Source organism: Oncorhynchus gorbuscha, linkage group LG23 (genome assembly GCF_021184085.1).
Source record: "Oncorhynchus gorbuscha isolate QuinsamMale2020 ecotype Even-year linkage group LG23, OgorEven_v1.0, whole genome shotgun sequence".
Classification (NCBI taxonomy): Eukaryota; Metazoa; Chordata; class Actinopteri; order Salmoniformes; family Salmonidae; genus Oncorhynchus; species Oncorhynchus gorbuscha.
This window is the reverse complement of record NC_060195.1, coordinates 69,358,872-69,377,622: the sequence shown is the minus strand read 5'-3', so window position 1 is coordinate 69,377,622 and position 18,751 is coordinate 69,358,872. Positions and strand designations below refer to the sequence as shown.

General features: G+C 44.3%; 1 pseudogene; it reads right to left on the bottom strand.

The window, feature by feature from the left end:
• Positions 1–7,215: 7,215 nt before the first annotated feature.
• LOC124010738 overlaps positions 7,216–18,751 on the bottom strand; it is an 82,899-nt pseudogene continuing 71,363 nt past the window's right edge.

Sequence of the window (18,751 nt, the reverse complement as noted above, 5' to 3'; positions counted from 1 at the left end):
TTTACAATGGAGTAATCAACCAAGCTTCATAGTGATTTAGTGAGGCTAACTGAATGGTAGTGTCTTTACAATGGAGTGATCAACCAAGCTTCCTAGTGATTTAGTGAGGCTAACTGAATGGTAGTATCTTTACAATGGAGTAATCAACCAAGCTTCCTAGTGATTTAGTGAGGCTAACTGAATGGTAGTGTCTTTACAATGGAGTGATCAACCAAGCTTCCTAGTGATTTAGTGAGGCTAACTGAATGGTAGTGTCTTTACAATGGAGTAATCAACCAAGCTTCCTAGTGATTTAGTGAGGCTAACTGAATGGTAGTATCTTTACAATGGAGTAATCAACCAAGCTTCCTAGTGATTTAGTGAGGCTAACTGAATGGTAGTGTCTTTACAATGGAGTGATCAACCAAGCTTCCTAGTGATTTAGTGAGGCTAACTGAATGGTAGTGTCTTTACAATGGAGTAATCAACCAAGCTTCCTAGTGATTTAGTGAGGCTAACTGAATGGTAGTGTCTTTACAATGGAGTGATCAACCAAGCTTCCTAGTGATTTAGTGAGGCTAACTGAATGGTAGTGTCTTTACAATGGAGTAATCAACCAAGCTTCCTAGTGATTTAGTGAGGCTAACTGAATGGTAGTGTCTTTACAATGGAGTAATCAACCAAGCTTCCTAGTGATTTAGTGAGGCTAACTGAATGGTAGTGTCTTTACAATGGAGTAATCAACCAAGCTTCCTAGTGATTTAGTGAGGCTAACTGAATGGTAGTGTCTTTACAATGGAGTGATCAACCAAGCTTCCTAGTGATTTAGTGAGGCTAACTGAATGGTAGTGTCTTTACAATGGAGTAATCAACCAAGCTTCCTAGTGATTTAGTGAGGCTAACTGAATGGTAGTGTCTTTACAATGGAGTAATCAACCAAGCTTCCTAGTGATTTAGTGAGGCTAACTGAATGGTAGTGTCTTTACAATGGAGTGATCAACCAAGCTTCCTAGTGATTTAGTGAGGCTAACTGAATGGTAGTGTCTTAACGATGGAGTGATCAACCAAGCTTCCTAGTGATTTAGTGAGGCTAACTGAATGGTAGTGTCTTTACAATGGAGTGATCAACCAAGCTTCCTAGTGATTTAGTGAGGCTAACTGAATGGTAGTATCTTTACAATGGAGTGATCAACCAAGCTTCCTAGTGATTTAGTGAGGCTAACTGAATGGTAGTGTCTTTACAATGGAGTAATCAACCAAGCTTCCTAGTGATTTAGTGAGGCTAACTGAATGGTAGTGTCTTAACGATGGAGTGATCAACCAAGCTTCCTAGTGATTTAGTGAGGCTAACTGAATGGTAGTGTCTTTACAATGGAGTGATCAACCAAGCTTCCTAGTGATTTAGTGAGGCTAACTGAATGGTAGTGTCTTAACAATGGAGTAATCAACCAAGCTTCCTAGTGATTTAGTGAGGCTAACTGAATGGTAGTGTCTTTACAATGGAGTAATCAACCAAGCTTCCTAGTGATTTAGTGAGGCTAACTGAATGGTAGTGTCTTAACAATGGAGTAATCAACCAAGCTTCCTAGTGATTTAGTGAGGCTAACTGAATGGTAGTGTCTTTACAATGGAGTGATCAACCAAGCTTCCTAGTGATTTAGTGAGGCTAACTGAATGGTAGTGTCTTAACAATGGAGTAATCAACCAAGCTTCCTAGTGATTTAGTGAGGCTAACTGAATGGTAGTGTCTTTACAATGGAGTAATCAACCAAGCTTCCTAGTGATTTAGTGAGGCTAACTGAATGGTAGTGTCTTAACAATGGAGTAATCAACCAAGCTTCCTAGTGATTTAGTGAGGCTAACTGAATGGTAGTGTCTTTACAATGGAGTGATCAACCAAGCTTCCTAGTGATTTAGTGAGGCTAACTGAATGGTAGTGTCTTTACAATGGAGTAATCAACCAAGCTTCCTAGTGATTTAGTGAGGCTAACTGAATGGTAGTGTCTTTACAATGGAGTGATCAACCAAGCTTCCTAGTGATTTAGTGAGGCTAACTGAATGGTAGTATCTTTACAATGGAGTAATCAACCAAGCTTCCTAGTGATTTAGTGAGGCTAACTGAATGGTAGTGTCTTTACAATGGAGTGATCAACCAAGCTTCCTAGTGATTTAGTGAGGCTAACTGAATGGTAGTGTCTTAACAATGGAGTAATCAACCAAGCTTCCTAGTGATTTAGTGAGGCTAACTGAATGGTAGTGTCTTTACAATGGAGTAATCAACCAAGCTTCCTAGTGATTTAGTGAGGCTAACTGAATGGTAGTGTCTTAACAATGGAGTAATCAACCAAGCTTCCTAGTGATTTAGTGAGGCTAACTGAATGGTAGTGTCTTTACAATGGAGTGATCAACCAAGCTTCCTAGTGATTTAGTGAGGCTAACTGAATGGTAGTGTCTTAACAATGGAGTAATCAACCAAGCTTCCTCGTGATTTAGTGAGGCTAACTGAATGGTAGTGTCTTTACAATGGAGTAATCAACCAAGCTTCCTAGTGATTTAGTGAGGCTAACTGAATGGTAGTGTCTTAACAATGGAGTAATCAACCAAGCTTCCTAGTGATTTAGTGAGGCTAACTGAATGGTAGTGTCTTTACAATGGAGTGATCAACCAAGCTTCCTAGTGATTTAGTGAGGCTAACTGAATGGTAGTGTCTTTACAATGGAGTAATCAACCAAGCTTCCTAGTGATTTAGTGAGGCTAACTGAATGGTAGTGTCTTTACAATGGAGTGATCAACCAAGCTTCCTAGTGATTTAGTGAGGCTAACTGAATGGTAGTATCTTTACAATGGAGTAATCAACCAAGCTTCCTAGTGATTTAGTGAGGCTAACTGAATGGTAGTGTCTTTACAATGGAGTGATCAACCAAGCTTCCTAGTGAATGTAGAAGGGCACAGTTGACATGTTTGGCACCAAAGTTAATTTTTATTCATTTTTTACAATGTACAATATACAAAAATATAGAGTAGCAAAAAATTCACAGTGTCTAAAAGGCAGTGATTAAAAAGTCTCAATTCGCAAATCCAACAGCCATGTTTGTAGTTCTGGAAAAGAGCATTAACTTGTGAGCAGGACTACAATACCCAGCTGACAGTACCACCTGGTTGATTGCGTAGAAGGGTGCAGAGCCCTCTGATTGGTGTTTTTCCATCATGCAACAGCAACATGTCCAATCACGATGACAAAATGAAGTGAATGTGTCCACAACGATGAATGTACAAGTAATATTTATTTTAATTTATTTTTAATTTTTAACACACACACACACACACACACACACACACACACACACACACACACACACACACACACACACACACACACACACACACACACACACACACACACACACACACACACACACACACACACACACACACACACACACACACACACACACACACACACACACACACACAATTAAACTCATTGAAATACATGAAGAGGGTTGTATCTTGAGATTTGAGGGTAACAGATACCATGGCAGCTAGACCTATGTGTCGCTACATTACTACATCACAGGGCTGAACATTAATCTACATAGTATCTAGGCTGGTCCCAGATCTGTCATTACTACATTACAGGGTTGAACATTATGCTACATAACATCTAACCTGGTCTCAGATCTGTCATTACTACATTACAGGGTTGAACATTATGCTACATAACATCTAGCCTTGTCCCTGATCTGTTTGTCCTCCTGCCAACCCCATTGGTCATTGTCAAGCCATGTGACAATGAGTGATGAGGGGTTGGCATGACAGCACAAACAGACTGGCACTCACATCAAATCCATGATGGAGAACAACTCAAACCTCTGTTACTGACAGTTACAAACCTCCATCTCCTTCTTGATATTTACAAAACATATCCATTTTTACAACTAGAAGCCTTAGAAAATACAGAAAAGCTATACAATATACATTTTACAAACCATACTGACTTTCGGTTTCATTGCCTTTAGCATGGAACAGCATCTATGAACAAATTAAGATTAGCTGTTTAAGAAAACATGACTTAATATTCATCGAATGGAGAATGAATAGTTTGAGAACCTTCACAGATGTCCTACCATCAGCTCAGTATCATTTAGGTGAAGATGTCCTACCATCAGCTCAGTATCATTTAGGTGAAGATGTCCTACCATCAGCTCAGTATCATTTAGGTGAAGATGTCCTACCATCAGCTCAGTATCATCAGTTTATATGGGGCTCAGATCTGTAACATGAACAACTTGAATGACTGGAATAGATAGGAGTTGATCATCACTACTCTAATATCATCACATTGATACTCTCCACACTCACAGTAACATATACAACAATGAATGGCCCAGCAAGACACACACACACAGTATGGAAATCTCCTTCTGCAGATGATTACCATAACATGATCCAGTAATGTGATCCAGTATTGTGATCCAGTGGAAGCAGTGCTGAGTGATCCAGTATTGTGATCCAGTGGAGGTGCTGAGTGATCCAGTATTGTGATCTAGTGGAGGAGGTGCTGAGTGATCCAGTATTGTGATCTAGTGGAGGAGGTGCTGAGTGATCCAGTATTGTGATCTAGTGGAGGAGGTGCTGAGTGATCCAGTATTGTGATCTAGTGGAGGAGGTGCTGAGTGATCCAGTATTGTGATCTAGTGGAGGAGGTGCTGAGTGATCCAGTATTGTGATCTAGTGGAGGAGGTGCTGAGTGATCCAGTATTGTGATCTAGTGGAGGAGGTGCTGAGTGATCCAGTATTGTGATCTAGTGGAGGAGGTGCTGAGTGATCCAGTATTGTGATCTAGTGGAGGAGGTGCTGAGTGATCCAGTATTGTGATCTAGTGGAGGAGCTGCTGAGTGATCCAGTATTGTGATCTAGTGGAGGAGGTGCTGAGTGATCCAGTATTGTGATCTTGTGGAGGAGGTGCTGAGTGATCCAGTATTGTGATCCAGTGGAGGAGGTGCTGAGTGATCCAGTATTGTGATCTAGTGGAGGAGGTGCTGAGTGATCCAGTATTGTGATCTAGTGGAGGAGGTGCTGAGTGATCCAGTATTGTGATCTAGTGGAGGAGGTGCTGAGTGATCCAGTATTGTGATCTAGTGGAGGAGGTGCTGAGTGATCCAGTATTGTGATCTAGTGGAGGAGGTGCTGAGTGATCCAGTATTGTGATCTAGTGGAGGAGGTGCTGGGTGATTCAGTATTGTGATCTAGTGGAGGAGGTGCTGAGTGATCCAGTATTGTGATCTAGTGGAGGAGGTGCTGAGTGATCCAGTATTGTGATCTAGTGGAGGAGGTGCTCTGTGATCCAGTATTGTGATCTAGTGGAGGAGGTGCTGAGTGATCCAGTATTGTGATCTAGTGGAGGAGGTGCTGAGTGATCCAGTATTGTGATCTAGTGGAGGAGGTGCTGAGTGATCCAGTATTGTGATCTAGTGGATGAGGTGCTGAGTGATCCAGTATTGTGATCTAGTGGATGAGGTGCTGAGTGATCCAGTATTGTGATCTAGTGGAGGAGGTGCTGAGTGATCCAGTATTGTGATCTAGTGGAGGAGGTGCTGAGTGATCCAGTATTGTGATCTAGTGGAGGAGGTGCTGAGTGATCCAGTATTGTGATCTAGTGGATGAGGTGCTGAGTGATCCAGTATTGTGATCTAGTGGATGAGGTGCTGAGTGATCCAGTATTGTGATCTAGTGGAGGAGGTGCTGAGTGATCCAGTATTGTGATCTAGTGGAGGAGGTGCTGAGTGATCCAGTATTGTGATCTAGTGGAGGAGGTGCTGAGTGATCCAGTATTGTGATCTAGTGGAGGAGGTGCTGAGTGATCCAGTATTGTGATCTAGTGGAGGAGGTGCTGAGTGATCCAGTATTGTGATCTAGTGGAGGAGGTGCTGAGTGATCCAGTATTGTGATCTAGTGGAGGAGGTGCTGAGTGATCCAGTATTGTGATCTAGTGGAGGAGGTGCTGAGTGATCCAGTATTGTGATCTAGTGGAGGAGGTGCTGAGTGATCCAGTATTGTGATCTAGTGGAGGAGGTGCTGAGTGATCCAGTATTGTAATCCAGGTGATGACCTTATCTGCCACCATTCAATCCACATTTCATCATACTCGTCGCCAAACCCACTGGCTCCATGTCATCTACAAGACCCTGCTAGGTAAAGTCCCCCCTTATCTCAGCTCGCTGGTCACCATAGCATTTCCCACCTGTAGCACACGCTCCAGCAGGTATATCTCTCTGGTCACCCCCAAAACCAATTCTTTCTTTGGCCGCCTCTCCTTCCAGTTCTCTGCTGCCAGTGACTGGAACGAACTGCAAAAATCTCTGAAACTGGAAACACTTATCTCCCTCACTAGCTTTAAGCACCAACTGTCAGAGCATCTTACAGATTACTGCACCTGTACATAGCCCACCTATAATTTAGCCCAAACAACTACCTCTTTCCCAACTGTATTTAATTAATTTATTTATTTTGCTCCTTTGCACCCCATTATTTTTATGTCTACTTTGCACATTCTTCCATTGCAAAACTACCATTCCAGTGTTTTACTTGCTATATTGTATTTACTTTGCCACCATGGCCTTTTTTGCCTTTACCTCCCTTCTCACCTCATTTGCTCACATTGTATATAGACTTGTTTCTACTGTATTATTGACTGTATGTTTGTTTTACTCCATGTGTAACTCTGTGTCGTTGTATCTGTCGAACTGCTTTGCTTTATCTTGGCCAGGTAGCAATTGTAAATGAGAACTTGTTCTCAACTTGCCTAACTAGTTAAATAAAGGTGAAATAAAAAATAAAAATACCAACATGCCAAACACATGTTCCTGTAGCATGATGATGAAACAGTGTCCTTACACACTAACTGTATTCATCATGCTTCACGTCAAGGTTTGGTATACAGATCATTTTCTCACATTTACAATTTGATGCATCCATTTATCCATTTGAAGGGATGAGGGTGGTGAGACAGCTAACCAGATGAGGGTGATGAGACAGCTATCCATTTGAAGGGATGAGGGTGGTGAGAGCTATCCATTTGAAGGAATGAGGGTGGTGAGACAGTGATCCATTTGAAGGGATGAGGGTGGTGAGACAGTTATCCATTTGAAGGGATGAGGGTGGTGAGACAGCTATCCATTTGAAGGGATGAGGGTGGTGAGACAGTGATCCATTTGAAGGGATGAGGGTGGTGAGACAGTGATCCATTTGAAGGAATGAGGGTGGTGAGACAGCTATCCATTTGAAGGGATGAGGGTGGTGAGACAGCTATCCATTTGAAGGGATGAGGGTGGTGAGACAGCTATCAATTTGAAGGGATGAGGGTGGTGAGACAGCTATTAATTTGAAGGGATGAGGGTGGTGAGACAGCTATCCATTTGAAGGGATGAGGGTGGTGAGACAGCTATCCATTTGAAGGGATGAGGGTGGTGAGACAGCTATCCATTTGAAGGGATGAGGGTGGTGAGACAGCTATCCATTTGAAGGGATGAGGGTGGTGAGACAGCTATCCATTTGAAGGGATGAGGGTGGTGAGACAGCTATCCATTTGAAGGGATGAGGGTGGTGAGACAGCTATCCATTTGAAGGGATGAGGGTGGTGAGACAGCTATTAATTTGAAGGGATGAGGGTGGTGAGACAGCTATCCATTTGAAGGGATGAGGGTGGTGAGACAGCTATCCATTTGAAGGGATGAAGGTGGTGAGACACACGAATCATTTGAAAGGATGAGGGTGGTGAGACAGCTATCCATTTGAAGGGATGAGGGTGGTGAGACACACAAATCATTTGAAAGGATGAGGGTGGTGAGACAGTGATCCATTTGAAGGGATGAGGGTGGTGAGACACACGAATCATTTGAAAGGATGAGGGTGGTGAGACAGCTATCCATTTGAAGGGATGAGGGTGGTGAGACAGCTATCCATTTGAAGGGATGAGGGTGGTGAGACACACGAATCATTTGAAAGGATGAGGGTGGTGAGACAGCTATCCATTTGAAGGGATGAGGGTGGTGAGACAGCTATCCATTTGAAGGGATGAGGGTGGTGAGACAGCTATCCATTTGAAGGGATGAGGGTGGTGAGACAGGATCGCTGAGCCTTAGCTGAGTATCTGGGTTGTTCAAAATACATGTTTTTTCTCAAAATTGCTCCTTTTACATCGACTCTGAATCGCCGCCATTGTCATTTTTGGGTGTCGGTGCAGGTAGTTACAGGATTATAAACCCTTTCAGAGGCCATGGCCACGTCCCATTTGGCTCCCTATTCCCTACATAGTGCACTCCTTTCAACCAGGGCCAATTGGGCTCCAATCAAAAGTAGTGCACTATATAGGGAATAGGGTGCCATTTGGGATGTGGCTAAGGAGTCCTTGGGCTGCTCAGATGAAAGCAGTACCAGCCCCTCACTCCCTTCCCCTCTCTGTTAGTCCACACTGCGGGAGCACCTGACCATGAGGCTAATCCGATGCAGCGTGTCCAAACAGACAAACAGACAAACAGACAGGAGAAACAAGTTGGTGAGCAGAAGCATGACAAACATGCCCATACTGTCAGTGTCATTGAGTTCTGCACTTTCACCATCATAAAGCCGGTTTTTAGAGCTGGGAGGTGTCTTGGTCAGCATATTCCAGTACGGTATCCTTTGGGAACGTCTATATCGAATACAAACCACAATGTCTTATATTCTCCTCAGATCAAATGTGACGTCTGTAGGTTTTTGTGATATACATGATCTGACACCGTAGGGTTTTACAGGAGACTTTTAACAGTGTTGTTTTAGAACAGATTCCACAAGTAGTGAATCTCCATACTGAACCATAAGGCTGCTACAGCCCAGCTCCCTCATAAGACTCCAACTCCCAGCATTCCACATGGTCCAGTCTACTTCCTCGTCTTGAGATGAGTTGCTGTACTGCACAGTAGAGTAGAAAAACAACGTCATAAAACAGTCATATCAACTGAACAGTCACAATGATACGAAATGATTCTCCTGTTGGTTGACAGGGACAGTTCAACCTCCGCACTGGTGATGGAGAAGAACGTGCATGGTTCTCCCCTTGAGAGGACACACCCAGTTCAAGGGTCTGCCCGGTCGTTAACACAGCTCCCCCTCACTGTAGCAAAGTACACACTCAATAGAGGAGAGGAGAGGAAACGGGGAAGGGTCTGGGGTGCAGGAGTGTTTCCAACTTCCCATAGAGAAGAGAGTTGGAGGGGGGAGGGGGGGTCCTGTCTCAACTGTGGTGCATATAGTTCCTGCAAGGTGAGTCGGGGTGGAAGGGGTGGTCGTATTTGCCCAGGGGTGCTGGGTAGTAGGTGGTGGTGTAAACGTTATTCTGGGGGAGGGAGGGGAGGGGCGAGAGGGACGAGGGGAAGAAGTTGCAGCTCTCGTCCGGGAGAAGGTTGTTCTTGTTCAGCGTCTGTGGAAGACAGAAGGAAACAGAACAGGGGGTGTTCAGTAGGTGCAACATGGGAGAAAATGTTTCTAAAGGCAGGAGGCGCTACCTGATCTCGTCCAATGAGAAAGCTCATTTTTGTTTCCAGTTCCGCTTCCCTGCAACGCCCTACTGTACCACTCAATAACACTCAGGGAGAATCTCTCCCCTCGCCTCCTTCTCAAAACCCATTGGTGGAGAAGGTCAAGGTGCGGGACCTCTGGCTTTGGGTTTTGAGACGGAGGCGAGGAGAGGACACAAGGAGTATGCAATTGAGATTCTCTCCCACAGTTACATCATACTGTATCTTCACACACAGACCCGATCAATCACACACAGATAGTATAATACATAAAACTGTATCAACAAGTAGACAATCACACACAGATAGTATAATACATCAATCACACACAGATAGTATAATACATAAAACTGTATCAACAAGTAGACACGATCAATCACACACAGATAGTATAATACATAAAACTGTATCAACAAGTAGACCCGATCAATCACACACAGATAGTATAATACATAAAACTGTATCAACAAGTAGACACGATCAATCACACACAGATAGTATAATACATAAAACTGTATCAACAAGTAGACACGATCAATCACACACAGATAGTATAATACATAAAACTGTATCAACAAGTAGACCCGATCAATCACACACAGATAGTATAATACATAAAACTGTATCAACAAGTAGACACGATCAATCACACACAGATAGTATAATACATAAAACTGTATCAACAAGTAGACACGATCAATCACACACAGATAGTATAATACATAAAACTGTATCAACAAGTAGACACGATCAATCACACACAGATAGTATAATACATAAAACTGTATCAACAAGTAGACACAATCACACACAGATCAATCACACATCAATCACACACAGATAGTATAATACATAAAACTGTATCAACAAGTAGACACGATCAATCACACACAGATAGTATAATACATAAAACTGTATCAACAAGTAGACACGATCAATCACACACAGATAGTATAATACATAAAACTGTATCAACAAGTAGACACGATCAATCACACACAGATAGTATAATACATAAAACTGTATCAACAAGTAGACACGATCAATCACACACAGATAGTATAATACATAAAACTGTATCAACAAGTAGATAATACACTGTATCAATCACACACAGATAGTATAATACATAAAACTGTATCAAATCAAGATAGTATAATACATAAAACTGTATCAATCAATCACACAGATAGTATAATACATAAAACTGTATCAACAAGTAGACACGATCAATCACACACAGATAGTATAATACATAAAACTGTATCAACAAGTAGACACGATCAATCACACACAGATAGTATAATACATAAAACTGTATCAACAAGTAGACACGATCAATCACACACAGATAGTATAATACATAAAACTGTATCAACAAGTAGACACGATCAATCACACACAGATAGTATAATACATAAAACTGTATCAACAAGTAGACACGATCAATCACACACAGATAGTATAATACATAAAACTGTATCAACAAGTAGACACGATCAATCACACACAGATAGTATAATACATAAAACTGTATCAACAAGTAGACACGATCAATCACACACAGATAGTATAATACATAAAACTGTATCAACAAGTAGACACGATCAATCACACACAGATAGTATAATACATAAAACTGTATCAACAAGTAGACACGATCAATCACACACAGATAGTATAATACATAAAACTGTATCAACAAGTAGACACGATCAATCACACACAGATAGTATAATACATAAAACTGTATCAACAAGTAGACACGATCAATCACACACAGATAGTATAATACATAAAACTGTATCAACAAGTAGACACGATCAATCACACACAGATAGTATAATACATAAAACTGTATCAACAAGTAGACACGATCAATCACACACAGATAGTATAATACATAAAACTGTATCAACAAGTAGACACGATCAATCACACACAGATAGTATAATACATAAAACTGTATCAACAAGTAGATAATACACGATCAATCACACACAGATGGACTACCGATCCCTTTAGGGGGTCTCAGACAGACAAACCATGGTGGTAATCGCTGGTAACCATGGCGAGAGGCAGACACAGGAAGGACATGAGGGATGGTTTGTGTGTGTGTGTGTGTGTGTGTGTGTGTGTGTGTGTGTGTGTGTGTGTGTGTGTGTGTGTGTGTGTGTGTGTGTGTGTGTGTGTGTGTGTGTGTGTGTAGACAGCCAAAGAGCAGACGTTAGTTAATTAATTCAAGTAATGGCTCGATTAATCAAACACAGCTGTGTGAGTCTCGCCCTCCTTTCTGATAGGTTAACAGGCTAATGAACACATTAATAAAGAGTAGGAGGCAAACAGATGGTATATCACTGGGACATCACAAGGGCAGGACGGACGGACGGACACTGTCTCTCTGCCATTCTACCAAAGAGCAAAATAGGCACAATCAGACAAGCAAGGACTACAATGACCTGACCATTTGAGGTCTGATATTTGGTATTTGAAGCGGACCTATGTTCAAATAATATTTACTTTCTTTCAAATTCTTCATCTGTGCTTGATTGGGCTCACCTGATGCAATGGAACCAATGGAGTAGTTCCAAAAGTGCAAACCCCACCCATCTGGCACTCCAGGCAGACTTAATGAAAAGTATTTGAAAGAAAACCAATGTTATCTATCTGAACCTGCAGGTCTGACTCTGCCCTAACTGATTGTTCCATTCCCTGTGTGTAAGCGTGGGGGTAGAGAGAGTGGAATACTCCACCTTGAACTCCATGGGGGTGTACTTCTCGTTCTTTGGCGTCGTGTTGCCCTTATAGCTGAGGTGGTTGGGCGTGGTGGGGTGGATGACGGCTGACTCCTGGGAGGGCTTGTGGAGTCGTTGGCAGTAGGCGTAGACCAGGACCGACAGCCCCACCGCTGCAAAGAAACACAACGCTCCCGTGGCCATCAGGTGGAACAGAGAGAAGGCTGCTGGGAGGAGAGAGAAAGGGACAGAGTTTGCTATCATTGGTATTATTTACTACATCATCATTGATTTAATATGTTCCAATATGTTTGTTTTGGCAATGTAGTCTTGTTCCCTAACAATTGTGAGTTCAAACCGGTGCAGCTAGTGATCAGACCTGGTTTCAAATACGATTTGAAATCAGTTAAAATGCCTTATCTGTGCTTAATTGAGCTTTCCTGACTAAATGGAACATTTCTAAAAGTGTGAACCCTGGTCTTGGAAAGATTACAAATAGTATTTGAACCCAGGACTACTCACAACATTGCAATAGCTCCATAATGTTTTTGTCATGAGAGGATCCACTCAAAAGACCAAGAATCATACTGAAACTAAAGCCATGTTCACACTGCACGCCTTAAGACTCAAATTAGTTCTTCAAATCTGTTTTGGAATACTGACTGTCCAAACAGCAAGTTACAAGTGACCAAATCAGATTTGTGTGTGTTCAGACAGCAGTCATTTGCTGACGTTGCTATGCTAGTTGTCATAGTAACGACGGATGTGTGCGCGGTGGTGTAGCCTGATTGGTGGTGCTCGTGCTTCCTATCACTCAGAAGTTATCTAACAGGCTAAGGTGACAACAATGCCTCCCTGTTGTTTTGAATGTTCAAATTCATAGAGGAAGAACACTTATTTTTTAAACCTCAAAGGATAACATGATCCATCTTTCAAAACTAATCCTTTTCGGCTAGCCACAGCCGTCAGCCAGCTAGCCTCAGCCGTCAGCCAGCTAGCCACAGCCGTCAGCCAGCTAGCCACAGCCGTCAGCCAGCTAGCCATAGCCAGCTAGCCACAGCCGTCAGCCAGCTAGCCATAGCCAGCTAGCCACAGCCGTCAGCCAGCTAGCCACAGCCGTCAGTCAGCTAGCCACAGCCGTCAGCAGCAGCCTCAGCCATCAGCCAGCTAGCCACAGCCAGCTAGCCACAGCCGTCAGCCAGCTAGCCACAGCCAGCTAGCCTCAGCCGTCAGCCAGCTAGCCACAGCCATCAGCCAGCTAGCCTCAGCCGTCAGCCAGCTAGCCACAGCCAGCTAGCCACAGCCAGCTAGCCACAGCCGTCAGCCAGCTAGCCACAGCCGTCAGCCAGCTAGCCATAGCCAGCTAGCCACAGCCGTCAGCCAGCTAGCCACAGCCGTCAGCCAGCTAGCCATAGCCAGCTAGCCACAGCCGTCAGCCAGCTAGCCACAGCCGTCAGCCAGCTAGCCACAGCCGTCAGTCAGCTAGCCTCAGCCGTCAGCCAGCTAGCCACAGCCAGCTAGCCACAGCCAGCTAGCCACAGCCGTCAGCCAGCTAGCCACAGCCAGCTAGCCTCAGCCGTCAGCCAGCTAGCCACAGCCATCAGCCAGCTAGCCTCAGCCGTCAGCCAGCTAGCCACAGCCAGCTAGCCATAGCCAGCTAGCCACAGCCGTCAGCCAGCTAGCCACAGCCGTCAGTCAGCTAGCCTCAGCCGTCAGCCAGCTAGCCACAGCCAGCTAGCCACAGCCGTCAGCCAGCTAGCCACAGCCAGCTAGCCACAGCCAGCTAGCCACAGCCGTCAGCCAGCTAGCCACAGCCAGCTAGCCTCAGCCGTCAGCCAGCTAGCCACAGCCATCAGCCAGTTAGCCTCAGCCGTCAGCCAGCTAGCCACAGCCAGCTAGCCACAGCCGTCAGCCAGCTAGCCACAGCCAGCTAGCCACAGCCGTCAGCCAGCTAGCCATAGCCAGCTAGCCACAGCCGTCAGCCAGCTAGCCACAGCCGTCAGCTAGCTAGCTGTCTAGCTTTCTAGCACATTCAGTAAATTGTTCTTAAATTAACAAGCTAATTAGCTTCCACATGGTCTTGTCAAAACTGTCAACCCACTAGTTAGTAAGCAACAATATTCACCAAATAAATCAAATTTGACCGTTCAGACAGAAGTTGCACAGCCAGGAAACAATTTGCATCTGATTGCAAACCACCTACAAAGGTGGTTTGAAATATGTCTTGAAATATTTGATCCCATGTACTTTTTGGCTGTTCAGACTGCAGGAAAAAGAACAGATTCGGACCAGATATGATTTTTTTTTTTTTTGAATCACTTCAAACTGCCAATGTGAACAAGGCTTTATTCAATCAGATCCGCTTTAGCCTACATCCACATAGTGGTTGTTTTGGCAGTGTCAGAGTTGGAACTGCGTTAGAGTTGTCAGATCCACAAGCGGCTCCTGGCATCATTCCTAAAGCAGACATTGCCATTGGCTGAACGGTGTCGCATTAAGAGAAATCCCTTGCAGTCTTGTTTAGAAGTTTTAACTCTGGAATGTGAGATGTAATCTACACCTTGATTAGGCTGATAGAAATCCTCATTATTTTTGTTTAATGATTTTTGATTTGAGAGCAATTATTTCTATACATTCTACACTTTGTCATTGTGAGCTTGTAATGCGAGTGGGACGGGGTGTGGCTTCTGGACAATGATCAACAGCAGCTGCTCCCTGATTTGACAGCTCCAACACAGTTACATCTCCGACACCGCCAACATATCAGCTGCCGGTATTTGCTATCGCGCGTTAACGCTTGATCTGATTGAATCTAGGCCTAAAGCTTTTAGGAATGATAGCATTGTGTGTAATCAGGGTGGCGATGGTTCGTTTGTGATTCAACGGGAGTGGGAAGGGTGTAAAACAAGTGGAGAGGGGGGAAGAAGGGGGTGGCGAGAGTCACGCTCCATGTCCTTGGGGTCCCTGTAACCCCCCACTGGGATGGGGGAGGGGATTCTCGTGAGTCACTTACCCCCACAGCGCTGATCGTTATCCTGTCCAGGCAGAACGACTGCGGAGAAAAATATAGAGAGAGAAAAATAGAAGAAGAGGAAAGAAATAGGGAGGAACCAAGAGAGAAACAGACTGTTACTGCATTGCACAATTCAACCAGCCAATAGAGTCAAAGCTCCCCACAATCACAGAGTACCATTTTCTGCAGCAAGACCAACCAAGCACTGCCCATAAAGTGATGGTCAGCTGGCTATTTAGCAGTGTGTTCAAAATGTTGGGGACTGACCTTGCACCTCGGGGGGCTGGCAGGGCCTGCTCGCAGTGGCATTGCCCTGACACAGGCTGGGGTCTGCCTCCCGTTCCCCACACTCTGCTGCGATGCTGCAGCCCCTCCTCGTCACACTCCCCCCACTCTGACCACGGCAGCCGGCCACCTGGAGGAACAGCAGATGAGGAGTGGAGGGGGTTGGAGGAGAGAGAGGAGAGGGTGGACGGAGAGAGAGGAGAGGGTGGACGGAGAGAGAGGAGAGGGTGGACGGAGAGAGAGGAGAGGGTGGACGGAGAGAGAGGAGAGGGTGGACGGAGAGAGAGGAGAGGGTGGACGGAGAGAGAGGAGAGGGTGGACGGAGAGAAGAGAGGATGATGAGTTGTGGTACCACTATAAGTCAAAGCCACAGTGAACTCAGCATAGCAGCTACATAACCTTAACATGACTTATGCACCATCATTTCAATTAAATGACTTACTTTGAATGCGGAACATTTTTAAAACAATATTTGTATGAACGAATGCTGCAAATATGTGTACCTGTGCAGGATATGATTGAATGTTGTGTATCTGTGTATGACTGAGTGCTGCATATCTGTCATCTGTGAATCTGTTCATTCTGCATACCTTCACAGGTGTGTGTGTTGCACAGGGCCTCTTCAGTGTGCAGGCCGATGCAGATGTCACCTCCGTTGGCGGGGCAGGGTTGCTACAGGTACGGGTACGCTGGTAGTGCCCACCTCCACAGATGGCAGAGCAGTGAGACCAAGACGCCCAGCACGACCAGGTTCCTTTCACTGGACACACACACACACACACACCAAACTCTTATAGAAAATATAAACAGTTTATTTCCTGTAGTCCTTCACAGTCAGTATACAGGTTGAAAAGGGCTGATTTGGACACTGATAATCACCTACATTGGAACACAGTGGCTGTATAGTAACATGTTATACAGCTCTGGCTCTGCGCCTCACAGCTCTGTATGGGTTTTGACTGACAGACGTTTTGAACTTGTGCACCACGCGCAACAAGAAGTCGCCCCCCATCCCTCCAGATAATTAGGCAACTTCTTCCACATTTGTTGTTGTCTGAGTGAAGGGAATACTGTAAATTACGAGGACTCGATGTATTTTGAAAGAGGATACTTTGAGATTTATAATAAATACCGCTTTGACATCATACAAGCCAAACACCCGTGAGCCCAAATGCGCACTTATACCCTGGGTTGTCCTGAACAGAATGAGCCTGTGTTATACCCTGGGTTGTCCTGAACAGAATGAGCCCGTGTTATACCCTGGGTTGTCCTGAACAGAATGAGCCTGTGTTATACCCTGGGTTGTCCTGAACAGAATGAGCCCCTGGGTGTCCTGTGAGCCTGTGTTATACCCTGGGATGTCCTGAACAGAATGAGCCTGTGTTATACCCTGGGTTGTCCTGAACAGAATGAGCCCCTGTGTTAACACCAGAATGTGTTATACCCTGGGTTGTGAGCCTGATACAGAATGAGCCTGTGTTATACCCTGGGTTGTCCTGAACAGAATGGGCCTGTGTTATACCCTGAACAGAATGAGCCTGTGTTATACCCTGGGTTGTCCTGAACAGAATGAGCCTGTGTTATACCCTGGGTTGTCCTGAACAGAATGAGTCTGTGTTATACCCTGGGTTGTCCTGAACAGAATGAGCCTGTGTTATACCCTGGGTTGTCCTGAACAGAATGAGTCTGTGTTATACCCTTGGGAATGAGCCTGTGTTATACCCTGGGTTGTCCTGAACAGAATGAGCCTGTGTTATACCCTGGGTTGTCCTGAACAGAATGAGCCTGTGTTATACCCTGGGTTGTCCTGAACAGAATGAGCCTGTGTTATACCCTGGGTTGTCTGAACAGAATGAGCCTAGTTACAAGATGACATGGTGTTATACCCTGGGTTGTCCTGAACAGAATGAGCCTGTGTTATACCCTGGGTTGTCCTGAACAGAATGAGTCTGTGTTAGTTACATTGTCAACATGTTCCGTGGACCACGCAGCAGAATACATTCATTCCCAGTGGTGGGAAAAGTACCCAACTGTCCTACTTGAGTAAAAGTATCGATACCTTAAAAGAAAATCAAGTGAAAGTGAAAGTCACCCAGTAAAATACTTCTTGAGTAAAAGTTTAAAAGTATTTGGTCTTAAATGTACTTAAGTATCAGAAGTACATGTAATCACAAAAATATAAGACGGAAGTTTACATACACTTAGGTTGGAGTCATTAAAAGTCGTTTTCAACCACTCCACAAATTTCTTGTTAACAAACTATAGTTTTGGCAAGTTGGTTGGGACATCTACTTTGTGCATGACACAAGTCATTATTCCAACAATTGTTTACAGACAGATTATTTAACTTATAATTCACTGTATCACAATTCCAGTGGGTCAGAAGTTTACATACACTAAGTTGACTGTGCCTTTAAACCGCTTGGAAAAACTGTTTATGTCATGGCTTTATCCCCCCCCAAGCAGACACATCGATGGCTCTGAACGAACTTTATTTAACTCTTTGCAAACTGGAAAACATTTATCCGGAGGCTGCATTCATTGTAGCTGGGGATTTTAACAAAGCCAATCTGAAAACAAGACTCCCTAAATTTTATCAGCATATCGATTGCGCAACCAGGGGTGGTAAAACCTTGGATCACTGTTACTCTAACTTCCGCGACGCATATAAGGCCCTGCCCCGCCCCCCTTTCGGAAAAGCTGACCACGACTCCATTTTGCTGATCCCTGCCTACAGGCAGAAATTAAAACAAGAGGCTCCCACGCTGAGGTCTGTCCAACGCTGGTCAGACCAAGCTGACTCTACACTCCAAGACTGCTTCCATCACGTGGACTGGGACATGTTTCGTATTGCGTCAGATGGGAATATTGACGAATACGCTGATTCGGTGTGCGAGTTCATTAGAACGTGCGTCGAAGATGTCGTTCCCATAGCAACGATAAAAACATTCCCTAACCAGAAACCGTGGATTGATGGCAGCATTCGCGTGAAACTGAAAGCGAACCACTGCTTTTAATCAGGGCAAGGTGTCTGGCAACATGACTGAATACAAACAGTGCAGCTATTCCTCCGTAAGGCTATCAAACAAGCTAAGCGTCAGTACAGAGACAAAGTGGAATCTCAATTCAATGGCTCAGACACAAGAGGCATGTGGCAGGGTCTACAGTCAATCATGGACTAC